General features: G+C 43.6%; 1 pseudogene; it reads left to right on the plus strand.

Annotated features, from left to right (window-relative positions):
- Window positions 1–22144: 22144 nt before the first annotated feature.
- Window positions 22145–23068, plus strand: LOC106008663 (olfactory receptor 2C3-like; annotated as a pseudogene).
- Window positions 23069–23511: the final 443 nt, after the last annotated feature.

Below are 23511 nucleotides of genomic sequence, written 5' to 3' on the forward strand. Positions count from 1 at the left end.
TTTGTGTTATTTTATTTCCATTGGTAAAAAGTGAATTGCATTATTATAAAACTGAAAACATTTCCTATGGCATTTGTTATATTTTTTAGATAACTACTTTCCCATCAAAATTTACCATTTTTCTGCCTTTTATTTGTATAGTAATAATTATTTGCTTACAAGGGTACATTCATGTGGCTTTTGAGTGTTTTGCAAAATATTTTATTGGAATTGTTTTGTCTGGTAATTCTTTGACTTACATGTGGTTTCTTCTCTTAGCCGTGTTTGTAATAAAAAGACAATCATTTGAGCATAGAATATCATGATCTGAAGCAAATTAATTGATGAAGCAGCTACTGCTGACAGGGTGTGGATCACAGGTACAAACCACACTATGGCAATTGTATTTCCTTTGTCAAAATGACAGATAGGGATCATCATCATCAATTAGTTTCATTCTCCATCTCTTCTCAGGACATGTCCTTCCTATCAGTGTAAACAAATTCTCCAGTTTCCCTGAGTTGAATTCACCTTACTTTTCCAGTATGCACAGTGCACTCTGATCCTGATGTGTTGAAATTTTGTAGCCACAACTTAAAAATGTGAACAACAGAGCAAGTGAGGCAGATCATTCCAAATAGATTATAAAATAGGTGAAATATCACATTTTATCTAAAGAAGCAACATTATCATTTTAATACTGTATGACTTCGAGTTATCAAATTGAACATAATAGTGACCACAGTAGACCTCTAAACCTTTTTTCTTTTGCTAATTTTAAGACTATGTTTAAATAGTATGGTTTGATTTCTATGAAATGCTCCTGTAAATTCCATCTGCTTATACATTTGTTCATTTCTTCATTACTCTTTACATTCCACTTCAAGTCATTATTAAGTTAGCATGGCCTGGTGCTCTGTTCCAAGGTAATTTCCAATAACTATGATTTGTATCTTCTGACTTGGGCCTTAAATGAAACACAGCTCCTCCTGGACCATTTGAAAAAGTAACTGATGAAGACAAACTGTAGAATCTGGAACAATCTGTCTATTTTATAGTATATATACCTCAGATGTGGCTGAAATAGTTACATTACCTTAAGATTTTGAAGTATACTTGTATTGTCTTATACATTACTAATGTTAACAGAAATACAGAAATTAACACACACAAAATTACCTGAGCAGTGGAGTAATGAGTCTAACTTCACTAACATGAATGTTGCTTGTGTTCAGTGTTGAGAATTAATGGGATCCTTGCTCCTACTTCTTTCTTCAGTGAGTAAATGCAAACTCACTTCTCAGTGAGACTCCCAGTGTGGACCGTGTGGGCAGCGCTGCTTCTGAAATACCCATGGGCCTGCTGAGTCTTCACCAAGGACCTGTTGAGGGTCACACTTCTGATGAGCTCTGGGGACCTGGTCATACCATATTTCCTCCAGCCTCTAATTGGCAAGCATTCTTGGCCACACCACTGAGACTGATTGCATTTCATATAGAGTTTTCAGTAGTAATTTATTCATGTGACACTTAATAAAGACGAAACATTCAGATATGATTTGTATGTTGCTATATATTCAGCGAATTTTCCAGTTCACAACTTATTATAAAATTAATTTACTTACAATATAGTAAATCCCTAAAACATTGGCCTTGTAGTCAGGATGCTGTGACTGGAAGAGAGATGTCACTCTGTGGGTTGAAGTTTTCCAAAGAACCAATACAGGATATTACAGAATCATGCATGACTCATAACAAGGGCTAGAAAAATTAAAAACAGAGAGTGATAAATTCATTCATAGGGCTTCAGTTCCTTACCTTCAATTATTCTTTAAGAAATCATAAGTTGTTTTGTATCATGGTGGAATAAATTATGAATATCAGGATTAAATGATTATATGATGAAACTCCTCCACTTTCTAATCCTTTATCAATGCAAAGCAGTATTTTTCTCATTGTTCATCCAAACTCATTGACTGCCCTGGCCAGGAGGCTTCTCCTCAGAAGCAGATGACTCCTGCACAGCATGCCCATCTCACGCATCAAGGCTCCTCTCCTCTATTGTCACAGAGCTCCCTTATACTCAGTGTAGGTTTTATGTTTGTACATGGAAAGTCAATGCATACCTAGGACTTTGTAATGAACAGCTTCTTCAGTGAACACAACATGTGCAGTGTCTTGGTCTGCTTTTTGCTTAACATAGCAAAATACTTTATTTTTTAAATGTATTTTTTTAACAAATGGTTTTGAAGGGCCAAAAGAATGGCATAGGCATTGGTGAGCAGCTATGGCACAAAGTATTACATGAAGAGGGAAAGAGAGAGACAGAGACAGAGACACACACACAGAGAAAATGAATAATGTAACTAAAGATGAAGGAAGAGAGTGGAGTGGGGAAGGTGGATCCTGGTGCCAGCATCTTGGTCTTTTGAAGGAACCTCCTCTTTTGCTAAACAGTTCATTTCTGTGAGAAGTAAATTAATCTTTTCTGAGGATTTTACTCCATAATTCCCTTACCTCTCCATACACTGCATTTCTTAAGGTTCTATCATCTCTTGTTACCCCTAAATTGGGGAACCTGCCTTCAGGATGTGAACCTCTTGATCACAGCATCTTATCAGTCATTAAGTATTTTCATATTAAAGGTTCTCTGAGCTATCTTTTTTGGGGGCTGGGGATTGAACTCAGAACCTTGCCCTTGTGAGGCATGTGGTGGTACCACTGAGCTAAACCCCTGTCTCTGACTTATCTTTTAACAGATTTCATTGATGTATCAAATATAGTATTTGATCCTTTATTATTAGACTTTTATGATCATGCCTTCAAATTGCTGGTTTTAACTTAGCACTAGGGAAAACCTACACTGAGAATTTTATAAATAACTTATGACACAAATTGAATAAAAAACAAAATAAAAGATAAAGGAACACATTAACAAAATCATGATCCTGATCTTGTGGTTTTCAGTAGCATTCAAGTTTATCTTAGTCCTTCATAAAGGAGCCTCAGACATGTACATAATTAGTGCTTCCCTAATGGTGGAAACAAATGCCCTAAGCATTCCACAGGAAGCTCTCTACTGTGGATCTCCAGTATACATTTGAACTGTGAAGTATTTAATGATCCACCACAGGTGTGGGGAAGTTCATATTACAATAAGTGGAAAGAGATTTGATTAGTACCATTTTCACTCTATAGCTAATTGAACATGAACATTAGTGTACAACTCTTAATTTGCAGTAGAGTGTGAAGAATTTGGCCTTAGATATAAATCCATCTGAATGGGCATCTTTTTGCAAAATGCTCCTAAGTTCTCTTTGCATAAATGTAAATAAAATTATAATAAGAAATCTATCTCAAACATTGGCTACTACAGCCTACCAACCTATTGTAGAACCTATGGTTTCATAGAAAACTTTAATTCTCTTGAGAAGTTTGTTTTAAATAACATGATTTTTTTGCACTGTCTGTTGGGTGAATAGGGCAGAATGGGGTGGAAGTAAACACCTCCTGCTATAGTTGGATAAATACATCTGGTGTGGTAGAATCTCTGCTGAAAGAAACCAACACCCTGGCTACTTTGTCAACAATGCAAGTCCTTCTTCTGTCTCATTTAGGGTGTATTTCCCTTTGCTTTGTTGATTTATGAATGCTCTGGATGAGTTGGCTCAGTTGCTTAGTTATTACCTTCACCCTAAACATTCTAATTGTCTGTTTTGTGTTCTGTGTCACCCTTGAGTGTTACATGCTCATATATAGCCATCTGGTACATGTCAGCTGGTCTCACTGTGTTTATGATAAAGATGAAAATAAGCATATAAAGAATCATCCGACTAATTTGACATCATCTATTGTAAACTCCAAACTAGAATCAAATATGTAAACTATAATGGTGATAGAAAATGGTACCAGTGCTCACATATTTGTACAATCTTTCCAAAGTTAGGACCTGACTGTCATTAAGCTTAAGTGTCAACTTGACTTGAATGAGAGCCACCTGTGTGATTAGTTAATCTCACTTCTGTGTATCTGGCTGGGTCAGAAAGGTATACCCTTAGAGTCCAGATATGGTCCCCGGTTCCTTCTTCTCTAATGCTATTTCCCTGCTATGTTTTCTAGATTTTCATAGTCTTTTTGTACATTTTGGTCACTTTGTTAAATGATATTAAATAGTTTAAGTTTCAACCACTAAACAGAACTTTGAATGGTGAAAACACAAATAGTATGTTGTCATACTTGAGTGTCTTTCTTTAAAAACACAATTCCAGCCTTACAAAACAGACTTAAAGAAGAAGTGGCATTTCTACCATACCTAAGATACTAAATACAGAACTGAAAAGCAGTCTAACTAAAACAAAAGCAAGTCTTCACAGCTGTATGATTTCAGCAGCCAAAGCTGGATGATGGACTGAAACATTACTATACCACTGGGATGAAACATATACAATATCACAATACTAAGCAAAAACACTTTACACCCAAAGAAATAAAATAGGTTACAAAAGTGGAGAATTTAGCAGGCAAAACTGTATTACAAGCAACACTTTAAATTGCCATTTTAAGCCATTGCAACTATTTAAAACATCTAAAACAAATATAAAAATGATCTTTTTAGTACTTTACTAATGTGATTTTTGTCTTTAAGTATTTGTTAAAATTTGATGTTATACTCAAAGTACATATTATGTAGCTAAAATGTCAAGTGAGAATAGTGTATGCAAAGTGGCCCAAGTTTTATTTCAAACTCTGATTTCCTATTTCATCCATGGTGAAAAAGGTTTAAAAGGTTGTTTAATGGTTTAACATCTATGTCTCTGAGTTAGTAATTAAAGACCATGTTGAAAATTCTCAGGTCTAGTAAATCAGGTTTAAAGTACTCTGGACTTGCAGAAATACCAACTGATAACAGTCCGCCAGAAGGTACTGCCTTCAAATATTTACCTTATCAATCTTGTCTTTTTCATTTTTTCTAAAGTAAACACATCTGCCTCACACCCGAATCAAATAAATCTGATTATATGGCTGGCACAGTATCCAAATATATGGAATTTGTTAGTGATAGTTTATCACGAGAAAGTGGGGGGGTGGATCCACCAACCTCATAAATTATGTATCATAAACCTAGTGCTCCTGGATATTTTACCACTAGTTCTTTTGAGATAAAAATGGAAATCTATTTATTATCTAAAAATATCAAAACAGTTCTAGCTAATTCTAAAGTCATTCTAATCCAGTGATACCTTTTTTTATAGGCATTCTTTAGCATTTCTACTGTTTTGTTGTCATCCCAAAAATGATTTTACCATGTTGACTCCCATAGTCAAAAACAACCCTTTTCTTCAAGAAACTCAAGCAAGGGCCAGCAGGGCTTTACCTCAGTGGTTCCACTGCCTGCACTGCAAGCACAAGGACCCAAGCTCAATCACCAGTACCAAAATAAAATAAAAAGAAACTCAAACAACCAAAATGAAAATGAATAAAATTATAGTTCATTTTACACAACTGGATTAAATAAAGTAATGTAATGATTTTTAGTAAAACCTAAAAAAAAGGTGTTAAAAGTAATTTGGATGAGAAAATTGCCTCAGATCTAAACTAAGGGAAAAAAACTCAAACTTTAAAACAATCAAAGAAAAATGTAAGGAAATGAAGGTGGGGTAGGTGGGTGGTGGTGGTGAGGAGAACATGGTAATGAGAGGAGAGAAGCCAGTGATCCTCACCTTTAAGAGGAATTACTTTACAATACTCACAGTACCGGGAATTGTTAAAGCACGTTCCTTATGGAAACTTCAAGTCAACAACAGTTCTTCCATTTTGATGTTGTTTAGAAAACAGGGTGTGAAACTTGCAGCAACTTCTGCATTAACCTCCTAAAATGCTAGAACTTGGTTTTTCTTAGCCCACATCCCACTGCCAGCAACAGGATGAAGCACTAGCACTGGCACCATTCAGTTAAGAGATGTGCATTATATTAGTGCCAAGAGAGAGGAAAGATAATACACAACCCTGAAATTTCTCCAGTAATTATTTCAGCACATATAACTGAAAATAAAAAGTGGCAGACTAAAGAAGAAAAAGCAATTCTTTTCTTAGGCTGTACTTAAGGCTGTTTATACAATGCTAAGATAACTGGAAGACTACTCCAACTTTAGAGCAGTAATGATTAAGAATATTGCACACAATTCTGTGTCAAAAATAACCTTTAGTTTCTGAGTTTCAATCATAAGAGACAATGTAGCAGTACAATTTCAGACTTCAGCCAAAAGAACATTAAGACCATTTCAATTGCTCTAATCAACAAATGGATTAAGTATAAAAGTATTTCATAAATTGAGGAATCAACTCTAAGAACTCAGCTGTGTATTTTTATATGTAAACAATGGATATATAAATCTTTATACTTTCCTAAATTCATTAATTTTCTGACAATTTTATGGTTGCTAAAAGCAAGCATAAAAATTTAGAGAGGAAATCTGTGACCTGCTACTGTTATGGAAGGATTTGTTTTCACTGAAAACAAGATTCTAGGCAACATCACTGACAAACGTCAGGGAGAAAAGCTATGCCCTATTTTTAAAATTTTAAAACTAATATGGAAGATTGGCATTTAAGGGACCAAATGATTTATCCAGTTGCGTTTTTTTTAAGTCATTGATTCCTAAAAAAATAAAAGATCTTTCTATGATTTTAACAATCCTTTAAGCTTTTAGTGCAAAAGCACATCGATTTCCCTTGGGAAAGCCCTGGATTTTTGGTTCTCCTTGGGAGTGGTGCACACTGTAATGGTGGTGGCTGCATACCACCAGCTACTGACTGATACATTCCTTTCATATCAATCTGCTAGTAGTGAGAAGGATTCATATTTAAATTTGGAGGCTTTGGCATCATGATGTGAGCCAGTGTCCCTTGTTGATAAGTCATTTGTTGCTGTTGCTGCTGATTGTACTGCTGCTGGAGCCTTCTGTTCCTAAGTATTCACTGTACACAGCTGATTAACATCTGTTGTTTTGTCAGTACATCATTGTAGATTGCTTCTCTTCATTTAACATCAAGCTCCTGACTGGCTTGTCTACTTAATGCTAATGCCTGTACCTGGGCCTCTGAGAAATTCATGTTTTCCTTCCATTCAGCTGAAATCATATTTTCAAGAGGCTGAATTTTCACTGCTGTCACACCATTTGTTGCTTTCACAATTTTTCTCTTCCTTAATTAATGAGGTCCTCCAGCTGTTGATTAATCATTGCTGACAGGGCTCCCAAATTGAAAGGAATGTAATGAATTTGAGAGCTGAAAGTGACAGGGCCTAAATTGGCCCCCAGTTGATATGCTGAAATGCATTGTGAGTCCCTTCTTTTCTGCTTCATAGTCTGCCCAAGCTGCTTTTCTTTCTTCTTTAGTTAACTTTTCTTTCTCTTTGTGGTACAAAAGAGAATCATGTTCATGACATCCTACAATGAGTTCTTTATGTAGTTGAAGGAGTTCTGCAAGTATAGTATCCTTTGGCAGCATGGGAGTATTCCACTTCTTTTTTGCTGAGTTGGGGTCATCTAGTAAGTCTGGCTTAAAAGTATAAAGATCAGTAAGCTCATTCATAGTAAAATGATGCTCAACCTGCTGTTGATCAACAACTCAAAAAGATAGCAACTGCCTAGTTACTTGCCTATCACAAATTTTATCTTCCATGGATCTCTGAGCTAAGAACCTAAACACATATACAGGCTTAGTTTGTCCAAAGCGATAAACTCTGAATATACTCTGGATATCATAAGATGGATTCCAAGAAGCAACAAATATGATTACTCAGTTAGCAGCTACCAGATTAATTCTAAGAGATCCTGCTTTGATAGAAATGATAAACATTAGTGTCATCATTAGTATCACATTAGTATCATCATTAAATTCTTCAGCCCACTTCTTCCTTGACTGTGCAATAGGAGAACCATCTAAATGGTAGTAGTCAATGTTTCAGAGACACTTCCCTTCGCCTTTATAAATTGGAGGTTTATCTTTATCTTCTGTTTTCTCCCTACTGGCCAATGCAAAAAAATCTTCAGTCAAGTCCAGAGATATGAGGGACTAGCTAAAAACAAGAACTTTATCCCCAATTTCTTCTGCCATTCAAAGAATTTCTAAGAGAAGTACCATTTTTCCAGAATGCTCTAAAACTTCAGCATCAGCATCAGTAACAAAATCTTTGTACCAGTCTGGAGCTGGGCTGCTTGGATTAGAAGATGAAGTGGCTGTACTTTCTTCCAGCTTTAAGGAAACTGAAGGGTTATTTCCTGTTTCATCCACATTTCCTTCACCATCTCCAGAGATCTTGAATTCCAGACTTTAATCACTACAACATCATTGTCACTGCCGCCACCAATTGAGCTACTATCCTTTTTGCCCTCTTCCCCTTTGTTTTTTCTTTTTTGTATAATCATCAGAGCTTAAACTCATGAGGGTTTCATCAGAATCTGAAGCTATAAATTTGTCCATACTATCTTCTCAAAATATCCCTTATTTTCATTGCTAATGTGGTCCAGCTGTAAACACCAAGGATGAGTCCAGATTCTACTTAACATTTGAAAATCTTGGAAAAGTTTTGCACCTGCCTTTCCTCTTCCACCTTCACTGCAATTGCCTACTCGTGTTAAGTGATCCAAGTAGTACTGATACAGCTTGCACTGTGTAGGAGTCATTCTCACAGCTAAGACATATTCATGTTTTGGAGGCAAGCACTTTGTTAATGCTGTATAATCTCTCCTCTGAACACATCCAGCTAACATCTCATAGAGAATGTCAGCACTTTTTTTCATCACTCTGACATCTACCATGGTAGAATCTGCACACTGACCATTTTGGATTGGATTTATAAATCTATTCCTGAACTCCTTAATGGATTCAAGCAAATATACCTTGATAAAGTTAACCATGCAATGATACTCAATTAAGTTATTTTGAAGTGGTGTTCCTGTTAAAATAATCCTCCTCCTCCTCGATCGGATAAAATTCATCACTGTTGAAACAGCAGATGCTGGTTTCCTAGCGGCCTCTGCAGTGTTTGATCTGCTTCACAGCCACCTCCTCTGACTGTCATCTTGGAGTCAAACCATCATTTGGTCAGCTGCTCCCCTTCTGGGTCTCTTCTGGAGACATCAGACATTTTATCACAGCCACACATGCACACAGACATTTATAGCAGCATGGCCTGTAATAGCTAGCAGGGAGGCCTGTGTCCCACCCGGAGCTGACAGGATGAAGAAATTGTGGTATTTACACACCATGGAGTACTACTCTGCCATAAAGAAGGGCACTTACAGGGAAATGCATGCACCTTGAGACTATGATGTGAAGTGAAATCAAACACACAAGCTTCACTATCACGTGGTTTCTCTTAGATGGAAGCCCAGAGTATAAGTTAAAAAAGAGAAAAAGAGGACAGAGTTAACAGGAAGCAAGGAGACAGGTCTTTCGAAAATAAAAAGGGGCTAAGAGCTGAAGAGGGTGAGAAGGAGTGAAGATGTGCTGTGTCCAAGCACCAGCTCCCCATGGGAATGTGATGGCAATTGTCTTAGTTACTTTTCTCTCTGCCCTGAGACAAAATGCTGACACCCAGAGTTGAAGGGGAAGGGGTTTATTTAGCTTACGGTTCCCAGAGGTTTCAGTCCTTAACCAGCTGGCTCCAGGCTAGAATGGCAAAGGAGCATCAGAGGAGAAACAACACGGTGCACACAAGGGAGCAAAGGTAACACAGGAGTTACCATAGTCTGCTGCCCCTTTTATTCAGACTACTTAGGACGGCAGCACTCACACCCTTAACCCCAGTGCCCTGGAGCCCAGCATTGCATCACGAGTCAATTCCAGCTTCACACACCCCAGATCTAACCTGTGACCACAGGAGGCTCTGGGGGACGTCCAGACCCACACCGCTGCAGTGATGTACTGCACACAGGGACGAATGAAAAATAAAAACTGGAGAGAGGCCGCCGGCCCCTGCAGACATCCCGTGTGCTGGAAAGAGTTAGGCCTGGAAGCAGAAACAGAAGGTGCAGCCAAGCGCAGGGGAAGGAGCCTGCAGCCACGGAGGCCCGCCACGTGACCTGTCCTCAGACTCCCCAGCCACACGTCTGCACTCCCCACGGGCATGGGCCGAATATGTCTTCCTGCCGCCCTAATTTTTCTAAATTAGCATTCTCACGTACAGGTACCTACTCCTCACAGAGAGCACACTCGTTATGTGCCGCAAACTTTCTAATAACAATTTTTAAAATCTACAGAAAAGAGAAGTCTGCCGCTGTTCTATGTCAGTACTAGCAGAAGATGGTCACGGCTGTAAGTAGGAGCAGTTCTAAAACACACAGAGGGAGAAGAGGGAAGCCGTAGGTCCTCGAAATCCAGTGCTCAAGACCAACCATTTTGTCCCGGACTCCTGGCTTCTGCACGGCAGCCTGACACGTGTGTTCAGAGCCTCATTCTGCAGATGCTCCCGGAGTCTGGGGATCTTAGGAGCACTGCTCCCCTGTACAGGCCATCTCAGAGCGAGTGCTGGGATGCGGGGCTGGGCGGCCTGCTCCTCTCAGGTCGGCAGAGGCCTGAGATCGCTGAAGGGTCAGGGGAGCAGAGCCCAGGGCTCAGCCCTCAGGGTTTGGCAGGCAGGTGTGACTGCAGGCGAGCTCAGAGCAGGACACGTGTGAGCCGCGCACAGACGCGATGGGGGCCGGGAGAGGCCGGGATGAGCTCGGGGTTGGGCAGGAAAGCCCCCTGCGCTTGCTTCTCCAACCCTGCTCTGGGCCTAGTTGGAGCACGACGATGGGGAAGCTTTCAGAGCCCGCAGGGAGAGCCCGCGGACCCCCGGGCCTGCCACAGCTTCGCCACCACTGCTCTGGGCCCGCGGGCCCCTTCCCCAGCCCCGCTCAGGCACACTGGGGAGAGGCGGTCACCAGAGGAGAAGCCCATGTGGAGGTGAGGGCAGAGGATTCACTGCCTCCCGCCCCGGGCCCGGCTCCGCCCACCACAGCCCAGCGCAGCCGCACAGCCAGTGGCCCGGTAGACCCGGGAGGGGAAGGCGGCACCCAAGGCCGCACCTGTGAGACCAGCTGGGCCCGCCCCACCCCCCAGAGCGCCCGCAGCAGCGCGTGGCCCGTGGACTCTCGACCCCGCTCAGGCCCTGCCTCTGAGCGTAGCTGTGCCCCGCAGCCCCGAGCAGGCCCGGGTCAGAGGCAGGGCAGGGCCGCGCTGAGGGGAAAGACTGGCGCGCGAGCCAGAGTGCGCATGAGCGAGCCGCACCACGTAGGGAAAAACAGTCCGAGACTGGAGGATGCTCCTGCGCTCTTGGGACTGCACGGCTGGCCGGTGGGGCACCCTGCTCCTCGGGGTTCGCAGGGCCGACCTTCCTGGCGCACTGTTCCTCTCCAGATGCACACACAGCCTCTTCCCAGGAAAAGACAGAACCAACAATAACAGTTTCCGCGGCTCTGGCCATGCAATCAAAGCGCGCAGCGTCCTCCTCCGGGATGCGGGTCTTCCCCGCACGGGAGGGAAAGGAGAGGGCGACAGGAGGTCGGGGCCTCGGGTGGAGCGGCAGTGCTGTCCTGCGTCCACCCAGGCGGCTGTGGGGAGGAAGCCCGCGGGCCAGCGCCCCCTGCCGCCCGCCCTGGCCTCAGTCAAGCTGGGCGCCCGGATAGGATAAGGCACCTCCGCCCGCGGGCGGCAGGGACCGCAAGAGCCAGAGCCCGGGCCTCCCTGCAGAGCCTGGGGCTGCGCCGCTGGGCGACACCAGTCCCTGCCCCTGCCCAGCGGAGCTTACTGTCCTGGGAGCGGCTCGGACTTGCAGTCATTCTGTGCACGATCCGACCCTGGAGGTGCCTGTGCGCACTGGAGGTCGAATCCGAGTGCCCGCTGGGTCCCCGCAGGAGCATCTGTCCTCGGGCAGTGTCTCAGGAAAGAGCCCCTCAGTCCCAGGCGAGTCCTGCGGAGAGAGCGACTCCTGCTCTGGTGGCATCTCTGCTGAGAGCGGGAACCATGCTGGAGGAGGACCAGGCTTCCTCTGTGCCCCCAGGCATGAGCTCTGGCCCCTGCTGCCCCCAGAGCTGAGCTGAGAACCTGCTGCCCCCGGGGGAAATCGCTGCTGGCCAAGGCCACAGAGGAGGGGGCGGCTGTGCCCATGCAGACCTGGGCCAGCTCGGTCCAGTCTCCCGAGGGGCCTTCTCTGCCCCTCCTCCTCCTGCCCCTGCTCTCCTCCTCACCCTGGTCAGCCTGGGGAGCAGAGCACTTTGCATTTACCCTGATAATCAAGCCCACTCGGCTCCCCCTCCCCCCAGTACCGGATGTCTGACAGCAGCCACTTTGGCTTGTTAGACTATTCTGTGCTTGGAGGAGAAAAATCTAGAGAGTAAAAATAAGAAAAATAAAAATATTTTAAATACCAGAATCCTACACGTGCCCTTTGGCATACAAATGTGCCAAAGGGAGGTCGCCCCTTGCACACATGTCCTTCCACTTGTTAAAGATGTTTTGAAGGACCACTTTCTTTTTTCCCGGGACTCAGTAAGGTATAATTGTGGCTTTGAAGATGCTGCAGTTAATGTGCACAGTCCTATGAGTGTGCCTATGCGTGCACACTCTTGCTGATGTCCCCATGTCAGGGTAGTGCACACACCCATCACTTCCAACCACCTTCTTCTGCCTCTTTCCGACTTTGCTTTTGCTTTCTGTGGTAAATTTAAGGAAAGATCTGCCCTCTTAACAAATGGTAAGTGCAGCATACCTTATGAACTGCAGGCACCATGCAGCGAAAAGGCAACTTATCAGACAGAAAAAATGTTTGGGACCATGCCTCAGACAAGACACTAATTTCCAAAATATGCAAACAAAACAAAACAAAACAAAAAATCCAATAGCTCAATACATAAGTAAATCTCAGTTTTTGAGATGGGAAAGGACTTGAAAGGATGTTACTGCAGGAAGTCGTCAAACACCCAACAGTGCACAGAAAGATACTGGATGTCATTTGTCACCAAGGAAATCCACAACAGAGTGCATTGTATGAAGTGGGACACTCAAGACAGGGAAGGACCAATCTGGATCTGCAAGGTGTCACTTTTATTCAGAACCAAGAGGTCTATGTCATACACTCTGGAGACAGTGGGCATCCCAGAGGCTGGGGTCAGGGCAGGGAGCTGGCGAGTGGGCACCATGCTCAGAGGGATCAGGAGGCTGAGTGTGGTGTCCCACTGCACACGGAGGTCTCGGAGAATGGTGATGTTTTATGTTTCAAAATAGCCCAAAGAGGGGATTCTGAACGTTCTTACCACACAGAAATGATAAGCGCTATCGGTGATGATCAGTCCATTGCATCAGTCCATTGCACACATTGCAGTATCACACTGTACTATACAAACATGTATGGGTTTAGTATGTCTATTAAAGATTAATTCAATTTATTTAGGGATAAATCATAAAGACATGCTAATAAGATTGGAGGTTGATGGGCTGAAATTGACAAGTTATTACAACAACTTATAGTGGTAGAGAAGCCGGTGGTTTCAGTTCAACCATAAGTAGAAAATATAATTTCTATAGTGTTTAGTAATCTTAATTTGGTGTTCTTCTCTAAAGTGACTATGTAAATTCCTGTCATTCTAACACTGTCAAAACCTGCTCTTTTCACTTACGTTATTCTCAGTAATTAATGTAGTGCTGATAAATCAGTGACTGTTCCCACCAGCTCCCCGTGTTGCTGAAGCTTGGGTTGTAGCCAGTGCTGGATGTTTGCCTGGTCCAGGGTTTGACCCCCTGCACTGCCCCAAGCAAGAGACCTGGGCCACTCTGTGCAGATGGACACTTACCTCGACATTTACCGCTGAAGACAGGGTCTGGGTAGGTCTGAGAATGCCCTTCCCTCTGTCCTGTTTCTGGTCACTGGCTCCAGCTGTGAGCCTGTATGGGCTGCCCTGGCACCTTGAGACCAGTTCTTCCCTGGAGCTCACAGGATGCCCTCCCTGCAGCAGGGCTGCACCTCAGAAGTGGTTTTGTACTCCATATCTACTACTTAGGAAGTGCTTGTAGTAAATATGTGAATTGAGTTAAATTGTATTTGGCTTTTAGTTTTTCGTGCGTGTAAGCATCAATAGGATGTACTCCACTGCTGTGAGACCAGGATATGTTCACTTCTCATCCACAATCACTGTATTAACTACTTTTTAATTATTTTGGTATGAAATTTTATTTTTCATAGAAGTAAAATAGTGGTTTTTATATATTTTTTATTAATCTCTAGTTATATTACATGAAAATCAAATGATGTAAGAAATGACATTTACTAAGTGGACATGACATTGTAAGGAAGGCCTTGGGGGTGCTTTCACCTGGGATTGGATCAACCTCAGTCATTCATTTGGCTTGGTTTCAAGAGTAGGCAATTTTGACACAGAATCGAAGTGCTGTAACTACCCTGCTTCATTAGTACAACCAATTTCACATGCAGCAATGTCTTCATGTACTTTTTCTTTTTTTCCAGTACTGGTGATCAAAATCAGGACCTTGCTCTTGCGAGGCAGGCCCAGTGCCACTGAGCTGAATCCCCAGCCCTTCCACGTTCTTTACAAAAGAAGTATGCAAAACTTCTTCATTTTTTAAAATTTAATGTTATTTTTGCTTGACATGAGATAGTGAAAGTTGACCTCATAGAAGCTGAGACTGGGAAGCAGTCACCAGTGGCTTGGGAGGACGGAGGAGACAGGGGACAGAGCCAGAGTGTGACACAAGAGTGCAGCACTGCCCTTAGACACAGGAGGGAGTCCCAGGGTCTGAGCTGTCACATTGGACATCATGGTTGACAATGTGATGTGTATCTTGAGAAGCTAGGCATGAGGGCATGGAATCATTCACCACAGACAGGTGGAGAATGTGGTGCACTTGCTCCTGACTTTGACCATGTCCTTGCGCTGTGTGAACATTCCTGTGCACCTTCCTTCTTCATCCACTGGCAAATACAATCTCCCCTGGGGAAGCCCAGGCCCTGTGCCTTTCACACTGCCTTTGGGGAAATGTTAAATACAGTGATGGTGCCCAGGGCAAAGGACAGTAAGGTCACAGAGAGGGAGCTCAGTCAGCAGGGTGCTCAGTACCTCCTCAGCCTGAAGCAGGAGTCTCAACCTCTGAGCTAAGTCCTGCAGACATGATTCATGATTCACAGAGTGGCTCCAGGCAGTGCACCCAGCATCATGATGGGTCTAATTCAGAGGTCTCCCATGATTTCCATTGAAGATGTTCGCTAAGATCCCAGTGGGTGCTGTACCCATCCTGGAGGCATCCATGGATGAGTCCCAGGCTGAATGAGCCATGAGGAGGTGGGCCCCTGTTGCAGTGGTCACTGGGGCTGATACTGGCTCCTCCCTTCTACTTCCACTTCTGCCAAATGTGATGGGAGCAGGCTTTTCCCACCAGGCCATTTCTGCCTTGGAGCCAACCAACCATGGATTGAACCCACTGAAACTGTGAGCCACAAAAAATGGCTCTTCCTTTAAGTTTCAGGGGGCCAGTATTTTGTCCCACTGTTGGGAAAGTGGATGAGATGGTGCTTCTTAGTGTGTCCGTGGTGTTGGCCATGAGATGATGATCTGTACAGATGAACTTGAATGAAAGGTACTCAGGGAAAGATGTAGTACTGGATATGAGACACAGAACCCCACTCCCTGGAGTACAGATCAGCTTGCTTTCTTTAAACTTCAGTTGGTCAAAGAGAACTTAATGTTGTCAGAAAAGCTATCAAATAATGGGTATGTATCTATGTCACACATTGAACATTTTATGCCCCCCTTTCCCCTCCCCTCTTCTTCCTCCCCAGATCCCTTCCCATCTCCCCTGAGTCTACCTCCTTGTTTCCTGCTACCTTTTATTTGGCTCTTAAAATTATTTACTTTTTAAGTTGCTCATATTAGAGTAACCATATGATATTTAACCTCTTGAGTAGGATGTATTTCACTTAGCATTATGGTCTTAAAATCCATCCTTATTCCCACAAATAACTGTAATTTGTTCTTCTTTGTGAGTGAGTAGTACTCCATTATGTATAACATATATATGATTTTCCAATGGATATTTTTTATAAATGAAAAATTTAATTCTCAAATTCATTTGAAGCTGAGTAGCCAAAATAATTTTAAAAAACAACTTCAACAACAAAGTTTAATGGCTCACACTTTCAAATTTCAAAACATACTCTAAAGCTAGTCATATAAAACTAGATCAATGTAAGAGAATTGGGGTGTATAGATAAATCTATATTGATTGATTTTTGGCAAAGCATCAATGGGAAAAGTGACAACTGGAAGTATATCTTCTAGAGAATAAACACTGATTCCCTCTTTTAACCCACATATAAAACTTAATTCAAATAGATTAAAGACCTAAATTTATACAAAACTCATACATAAAACATAGTAGCAGATACTCATTATTTGGATTAGTCAATGGATTCTTAAACATAACAGCAAAAAGAAAGCAACAAAAGAAATGAAATAGATGAGCTGAACTTCATTGAAATTGAAACCTTGTGGTATGAGGACTTTAACTCTTTGGGAAGATGCCTAGCAGGGGAATATCTGGGTCAAATGGACCACCTTCTGCAAAGGAGATGGAAAAAGGAGTTGGGGCGGAGGGAGGGGAAAATAGAATTAAGATGAATTATGTACATGGACAAACTCCTCATGATGAATGATGTGATCAGTATGTACTGCAAATAAGTGGGTTAATAAAAATAATTGAAACTGTTTGTCCACCAAGAGTAGAAAGGCAATATTTAGAGAGTGAAAGAAAAATATCTAAATCACATATCTCATGAGGGCCTAGTGTTCAGAATATATAAAGAATTCTTACATCTCAAAAGCAAAGAAATAAAAAAGTAAAAGTGGGCAAATGACTAAGTAGACATTTCTTTGAAGATCAGCACATGACCAACACACAGCAGGAAACACACACCCTTAGTACTCTTTATGAAATGCTAATCAAAACTACTCAAGAATTCACTTCACACCCACTGCAATGGCTGTGAGAGAAAATTAAAACAAGTGCTGGTGGTGATGTGGAGAAGGGACAACATGTGGCTTGTGGGGGTAAATGGCACCACTGCAGAGGAAAGTGTGGCAGGTGCCTGGTAACAGGGCTCATGACAGCACAGCACAGCTGCCCTGCCCCATGTGTGCACCAAACCACTGAAGAGAAACACTCAAGCCATGGGCGGGCAGGGAAGCATTTGGAGCAGCTGCATTTACAGAGACAAAATGGTGGGAACAGCATGATACCCACAACGAGGGGAACAAACAGAAGGAGGCAGAGTTGTCCAGTGTGAAATGCTCAGCTGTAAGTCAGAGTAAACACCTGACATGGACCACACCATGCGGAACCTGGAAAACAGTATCCAGAGAGAAAGAAACCAGACACCAAAGCCATTTGTGGTGTGGTTTCATTTACATAGAATTTCCAAAGTGAGGAGATCCACAGAAGGATAAAGCACAGAGGGGTTGCCTGGGACTGAGGAGAGCTGGCCAATGGCAGTGGCTGCCCCATGCGTACAGGTAGGTGTTTCTATTTGGGCTCATGACGATGTTCTGGAACTAGGTGGCAGTGAGGGTAACTCAAGAATAATGAGAACAGTACAAACCCAAACATAGTACAATGAGGGAAAACATAAAGATCAGAGCAGAAAATAGTAAAATTAAAGCTAAAAAGACAATATAAAGAGTTAATAGATCCAAGAGCCAGTTATTCAAGAGAATAAACAAAATAGGCAAACCCATACCCAAAAATACCAAAGTTGGAACAGACCCACATCAACGCAGTTAGAATAAAAAAGGGGAAATCACAACAGACACCGCTGAAATCCAGAAAATCATTGACAACTGCTATGAAAACTACTCCAACAAATTGGAGAATCTTGACAAAATGGACAGATTTTTAGACACATGTGAATGAATTGAATCAAGAAAATATAAAGAAAATTGAATCAAGAAGATATAAAGATACTGAACAATAACAGGAACTAACAGGAGATGAAATCGAGGCCAGAATAACAGCCCAGCAACTAAAAAGCCCAAGAACACATGGATTCGGTGCTAAGTTCTACAAGACCTTCAGGGAGGATATTACAGCAATACTCCTCACACTCTAGTGAAAGTGATAGAGGAGAAGTACATCCACTGTCATTCCTGTGGGCTAGCAACACCCTGATTCCAAGACCAGACAAGGAGCAAACTAAAAAGAAAACTACAGAGCAATCTCTTTATTGCATGTAGATTCAAAAATCCTCAACAAAATACTAGCAAACAAAAAGCAATCATCAAAAAAAAAAAGATCATGCATCCAAACCAAGGAAGATTCTCCCCAGGGGTATAAGGATGGTTCCACATCCACAAATCAATAAGTATAATTTATTACATAAACTAACCAAAGAAAAATATCACGAGATCATCTCAACAGATGCAAAACAAAAAAAGCCCCTGACAAAATCCAGCGTTCATTCACTATAAAAACCTTGAAGGAAACAGGTATAGAAAGAACCTGTCTCAGTCTGATGAGAGCCATTTAGAACAAACCAAAAACCTGAAAGCTTTCCCCCTAAAATCAGGAACAAGACAAAGGTGCCTGGATCATCATTCCCATTCAACATAGTCCTCAAAACATTAGCCAGAGCAATCAGGCAAGAGAAAGAGTAAAAAGGATAAGGAAAGGAAAGGAAGAAGTTAAATTATCACAATTAGCAGATGACATGGCCCTTTACATTGAACACCCAAAGAACCATCAAATGACTCCTAGAACTAATAATCAACTTCAGCAATGTAGCAGGATACAAAATTAACGCATAAAACTCAATAGCATTATTGTACATAAATAATGAACCCATGAAGAAATAAATTAGGAAAAAATAAAATCCACAATGACAGCCAGGAAAAATTAAATACTTAGGAATTAAACTAACCAAAGCAGTGAAAGACCTCTACATTATTCTGAATTAACTTATTTCAGTGACTTTATGTTTGAAAATAGCCATACTGATAAATTTAATACCATGTTTATTTTACTATAATAAAAACAAACTTACAGTATGCTATTAAGAAAAATAGTAGCTCGTTACTGAGGTGTCCACCAACAATAACATGATTAAGAAAATGGACAGCGGTGCATGTCAAAATGATGCTAATGAGCAAATATTTCAGGCTATGCACCCACCCCCCATCATTCACCTGATGAATCCCTGAGTGAAGAGACTTAATTGTGTTCTGTAATCAAGGTGTGAAGTATGAAAATAAATAATCTTAAATCTAGGAAGAATGACTATATGTACATTACAATGACACTATAATTATCCCACAAGGAGAACATCTCCAAGCATCTTCCCCCAGTTCTACCCCCTGTTATGAGCCAGCATCCTGTCCACCATTCCCCAGGGAGAAGACAGGCTGCTCCTGCGGGCAGGCTCTGGGTCCCCTTAGCCCTCGGAGGAGCACCCTCCTTTTCCCCTCCTGGAGACACATGCAGCAGCCTCACTCTGTTGACCATGACTCTTGTAAGAAAAATCACATACTTTTTCTCATCCAGTTCATACTGCTTAATGATGTAAGAACAGGACTGTAGAATGCAGCCAGCTGCTGCCCTGACTTGGAGATTGTGTCTGGGCTGCAAGGCCCTTGCGCTCTCCTGTCTTCCATGCCCTCTGCACTGAGTTACCAAGTGCTTCGGGTCCTGAAGCAAAGCACTGCCCAGGTCTGCACACTCTCCCCCAGCCTCCAGGGAGATGCAGCTGCTCAGTGAGTGACACCCTGGCTCTGGGTGGCTCTCCGTGAGTTCTGTAGTCACAGACTCTCGGTTACTTCCACGGGAGGTGGAGGGCTGCTTAACCGACCCCATTTCTCTTCCTCAGCCTTTGGTTTTTAGCAGCCACCTCCACCACTGGCCCATGTCTGTGACCTCAGTTTACTCAGTGGACCTTTCCCTGACTGTCACATGCCATTTTTCTGTTCATCGTGGGTCACAGGCTGAAGAGCAACCCTTCAGGTGAGTCTCTGAGACAGAACAGCCATCATCCATTAGTGTGGTGTTGGTTCTGGGCTCAGAACCTGGATTTGGGGTGCAGCTCAGCAATGCTCCACAGCCCACTGAAGTATGTCCCATCCTCACCTGCTGTGACACCCATGTGTCTTCTGCACATGGTGTCAGCACAGTTCCCATCTCCACAAGGGACTCACCCACAGGTGTCACCTCAGTCTCCTCTGTCCCTTCCTCTGTGTGACCCACCGTATGTGGTGCCTCCCTCCCACCCAGCCACCCTCACTCACCTCCTGTCCCCTGCTCCTTGTGATGCCACCATGTTCTGTGGGTCTTGGCAGTGCCCTAATCTGGAGGATCAGTCAGAGGACTGCTATGCCTGGAGCCCTTGGCCCTTTCTGACACAGGTGCAATGGAAGGCATCAGGGAGTGTTTTATTTTAAATTTTTATTGACACAGAATATTTACACACATAGATCAGGTGCTGCGTGATGTTTGGTTCTTCGGCACACTGGATAGGGACCCACTTGGGGCAATCAGTGTGTCCATACCCAGACATTACCACTTCTTCTCATGAGCAAATCTTCCCTTCTGCACCGCACTGTTGTCAGTGTCCACCCCTGTTGTGCCTGGGCCAGAATGGACCCCAAATCACACAGCAGCTCTGATGCTGTGCCACCTGCCTGCCCATGCCCATCTGGAGCAGCCCCCATCCGCTCTTAGCTTCTGTGACATCAGGCCATCTGGATTCCACTTATGTGTGAGACACACCGTTAAATGCATGTTAAACATGGTGTGTGTACATGAGGGTTATGCGTGTTTTGTGTTACAGGGACAGCTAAGTTACTGAAATGCTTTAGGATTAAGTTAACAGCTGCTCTGTTCCCTAAGTCGGGTTAACCCTAAATATCATGAACTCATTCTTATTTCTGAGATACAGGACTTGATAAATAATGTTTTTCAAGCATGGGCCCTGGAAGTTTTCAGGAACATGTGAAGCTGAGCTTCCCCAGTTTCTTATCTGTCAGCCTCTGACTTCATATCTGGCCCTGCTCAGCTTTGGTTTGCTCTCCTCCACCTGCAGAAAAGCAGAGGATGTCCTGGGCCCTCTGCATGAATCTGAGGTCCCACAAGTCCCCCCTGGACATGTGTGTGAGGTGCTGAGTGCTGTCCCCAGGTGTCTGCTGCTCCAGCCCCAGCTCCATTACTGCAGAGCATTGCACCAACACCTCCAGGACCGCACATCCTGACCATGGGCAGTGCGATCTCCCCCTGCCAGGACCTGGGCTCAGCGCTGCAGACCCAAAAATAAAGAAAACAAAGACAAAACTGTGGCCTGAACCTTAATCTAGCAAAGGGAGACAGGACCATATACTAATGTGCTGGAAGGTGGTGGTTATTAAAAATGACCCAGGAGACGGAAGGAAGGAAGCTGGGTGTGATGTCATATAACTCTGTGCTGAGTTAGAAGGTGGCTTGAAAATGACCTGAAGGAGGAGAGGAAGTGTGTGTGTGTGTATGTGGCTTCTGCAGACAGGTGACAATATCACTGTGGCTTAGCACTACACGATGGGGTGTGGGTCAGCAGAGCCACAAGATCGTGGTCTGAGTCACTGGACACTCAACTGCCTGCTGAGAATATGTCGGGCATGGAGGGAGGACATGGACAGGATGAGCACAGTACATCAAAATCCAGATGGCAGGCCTGGTGGACTGCAGACAGTGTGCAGTCACACAGACATGGTGGGAAGTCCTGGATTTGGGATCCATTTAACGAGAAAGCAGAAATTCCCTGGTGACTGTGGGACTTAAGTGGACAACACTTCACTGCCCATGCAGTGGTTGATCCCATGAGCCCCTCTCTGGCAATTACTAAGTGAAGACAGACATTGCTGTTAGGAGTAAGATTGCAATTCCAACCCTGTGCTGAGTCATGCACTATGCTTCTCCCTCTTTCCCCAGGCAGGGCTGTCCCCATGGCCTCAGTCATGTCTCCAACTGGCCATCGGGAAGGCAGCACACTCTTGAAGAGCACTGCTGTGAACATGTTTCCAAGTCACTGGCCAATGTGATCCCTCATGTCCATGCCCTGTGCCCCAAGGTGGCCCCTGCTCCCTACCTGGCTGGCTGGGGCCATGATGGACATCACCAACAGGAGCTCTCATGGCATGTTTGTGCTCCTGGCCTTCTCAACCAGGCCAGCACTGGAACCCGTCCTCATTGTGGTCCTGGTAAGGTTCTACGGGGTGTCCCTCATGGGCAATGCAGTCATCTTGCTGGACTCCTGCATGGACTTGCGTCTGCACACACCTATGTACTTCTTCCTGGCCAACCTCTCTTTCTTGGATGTGAGCTTCACCGGGAGCATCATCACCAGATCCTGGTCAACCTCTGTGGACTTAGTAAAGACATCAATCAGCTCGGGGGGTGGGGGCAGTTATACATCTCACACTGGCTGGATGCCACCAAGTGCATCCTCCTGGCGGTCATGTCATATAACCACTACTCTGCGGTCTGCAGACCACTGCACTATGCGGTCCTCATGCACCCAAGGCTCTGAGTGAGCCTAGCCTGTGCTTCCTGGCTCAGCGGTCTCAGCACTAGCCTGGTGGACTCCATGCTCACCATGCTGCTGCTCCTGTGTGGGAACAACCTCATCGACCACTTCTTCTGTGAGATGCCCTTCATCATTCAGCTGGCCTATGTGGACACAGCCTGAAGGAGCTGGAGATGTACCTGGCCAGCTTTGTCTTTGTGGCATTGCCCCCGGGGCTGATCCTCCTGTCCTATGGCCACATCACCAGGGCCATGCTGAGCATGAGCTCGTCCTGCTCATCCCACATGGTCTTGGTGTCCCTGTTCTATGGGAGCATCATCTTCATGTACCTGCAGCCAGCCAAGAGTGGCTCCCATGAGCAGGGAAAGTTCATGGCACTCTTATACATGGTGGTCATACCCGCACTGAACATCCTCATCCTGAGGAACAGGACTTGCAGGGGGCGCTGGGCCACCTGGTGCTAGGGCCCTGTGGTGCCTTGGGACATGGGGCTAGAGAATAGTAGAGATGCTGGCCACTCCTGAGGGGACAAGTGAGGCTGGACACCAGCAGTGACTCCGGATCTCAGGACCCCAGCAGGGCCATGTTGGTGTCCAGCTGTGTGCATGCACTATGTCAGGCCAAAGTGCAGAGAATACACTTTGTTTTCACTTCTCATTAATTTTACAAACCTTGCTAAATTGTTTTTATTGCTATATCCATCAAATATAGGTTACTGTCATCTTGTAAATACTGTCATTTCTGTGGGAGATATATATACACATATATATATATACATTAATTTTATATGACTTTCTTAATTGTTCATAAAAATCTCTGCCATGCAATGTGCCTGAGCTGTGGGAAGTATTTTATATTTCTCCAATGTGCACAGTGAGTCTAAGAGATTCACATTCACAACTCTGTACAGATCAGGTAACTGCAGGAGCAGTCAGCCCTGGACTG

Source organism: Heterocephalus glaber, unplaced genomic scaffold, assembly GCF_053883595.1.
Source record: "Heterocephalus glaber isolate CG9 unplaced genomic scaffold, H.glaber_assembly_v1.0 deba00001806, whole genome shotgun sequence".
NCBI classification, from domain to species: domain Eukaryota; kingdom Metazoa; phylum Chordata; class Mammalia; order Rodentia; family Bathyergidae; genus Heterocephalus; species Heterocephalus glaber.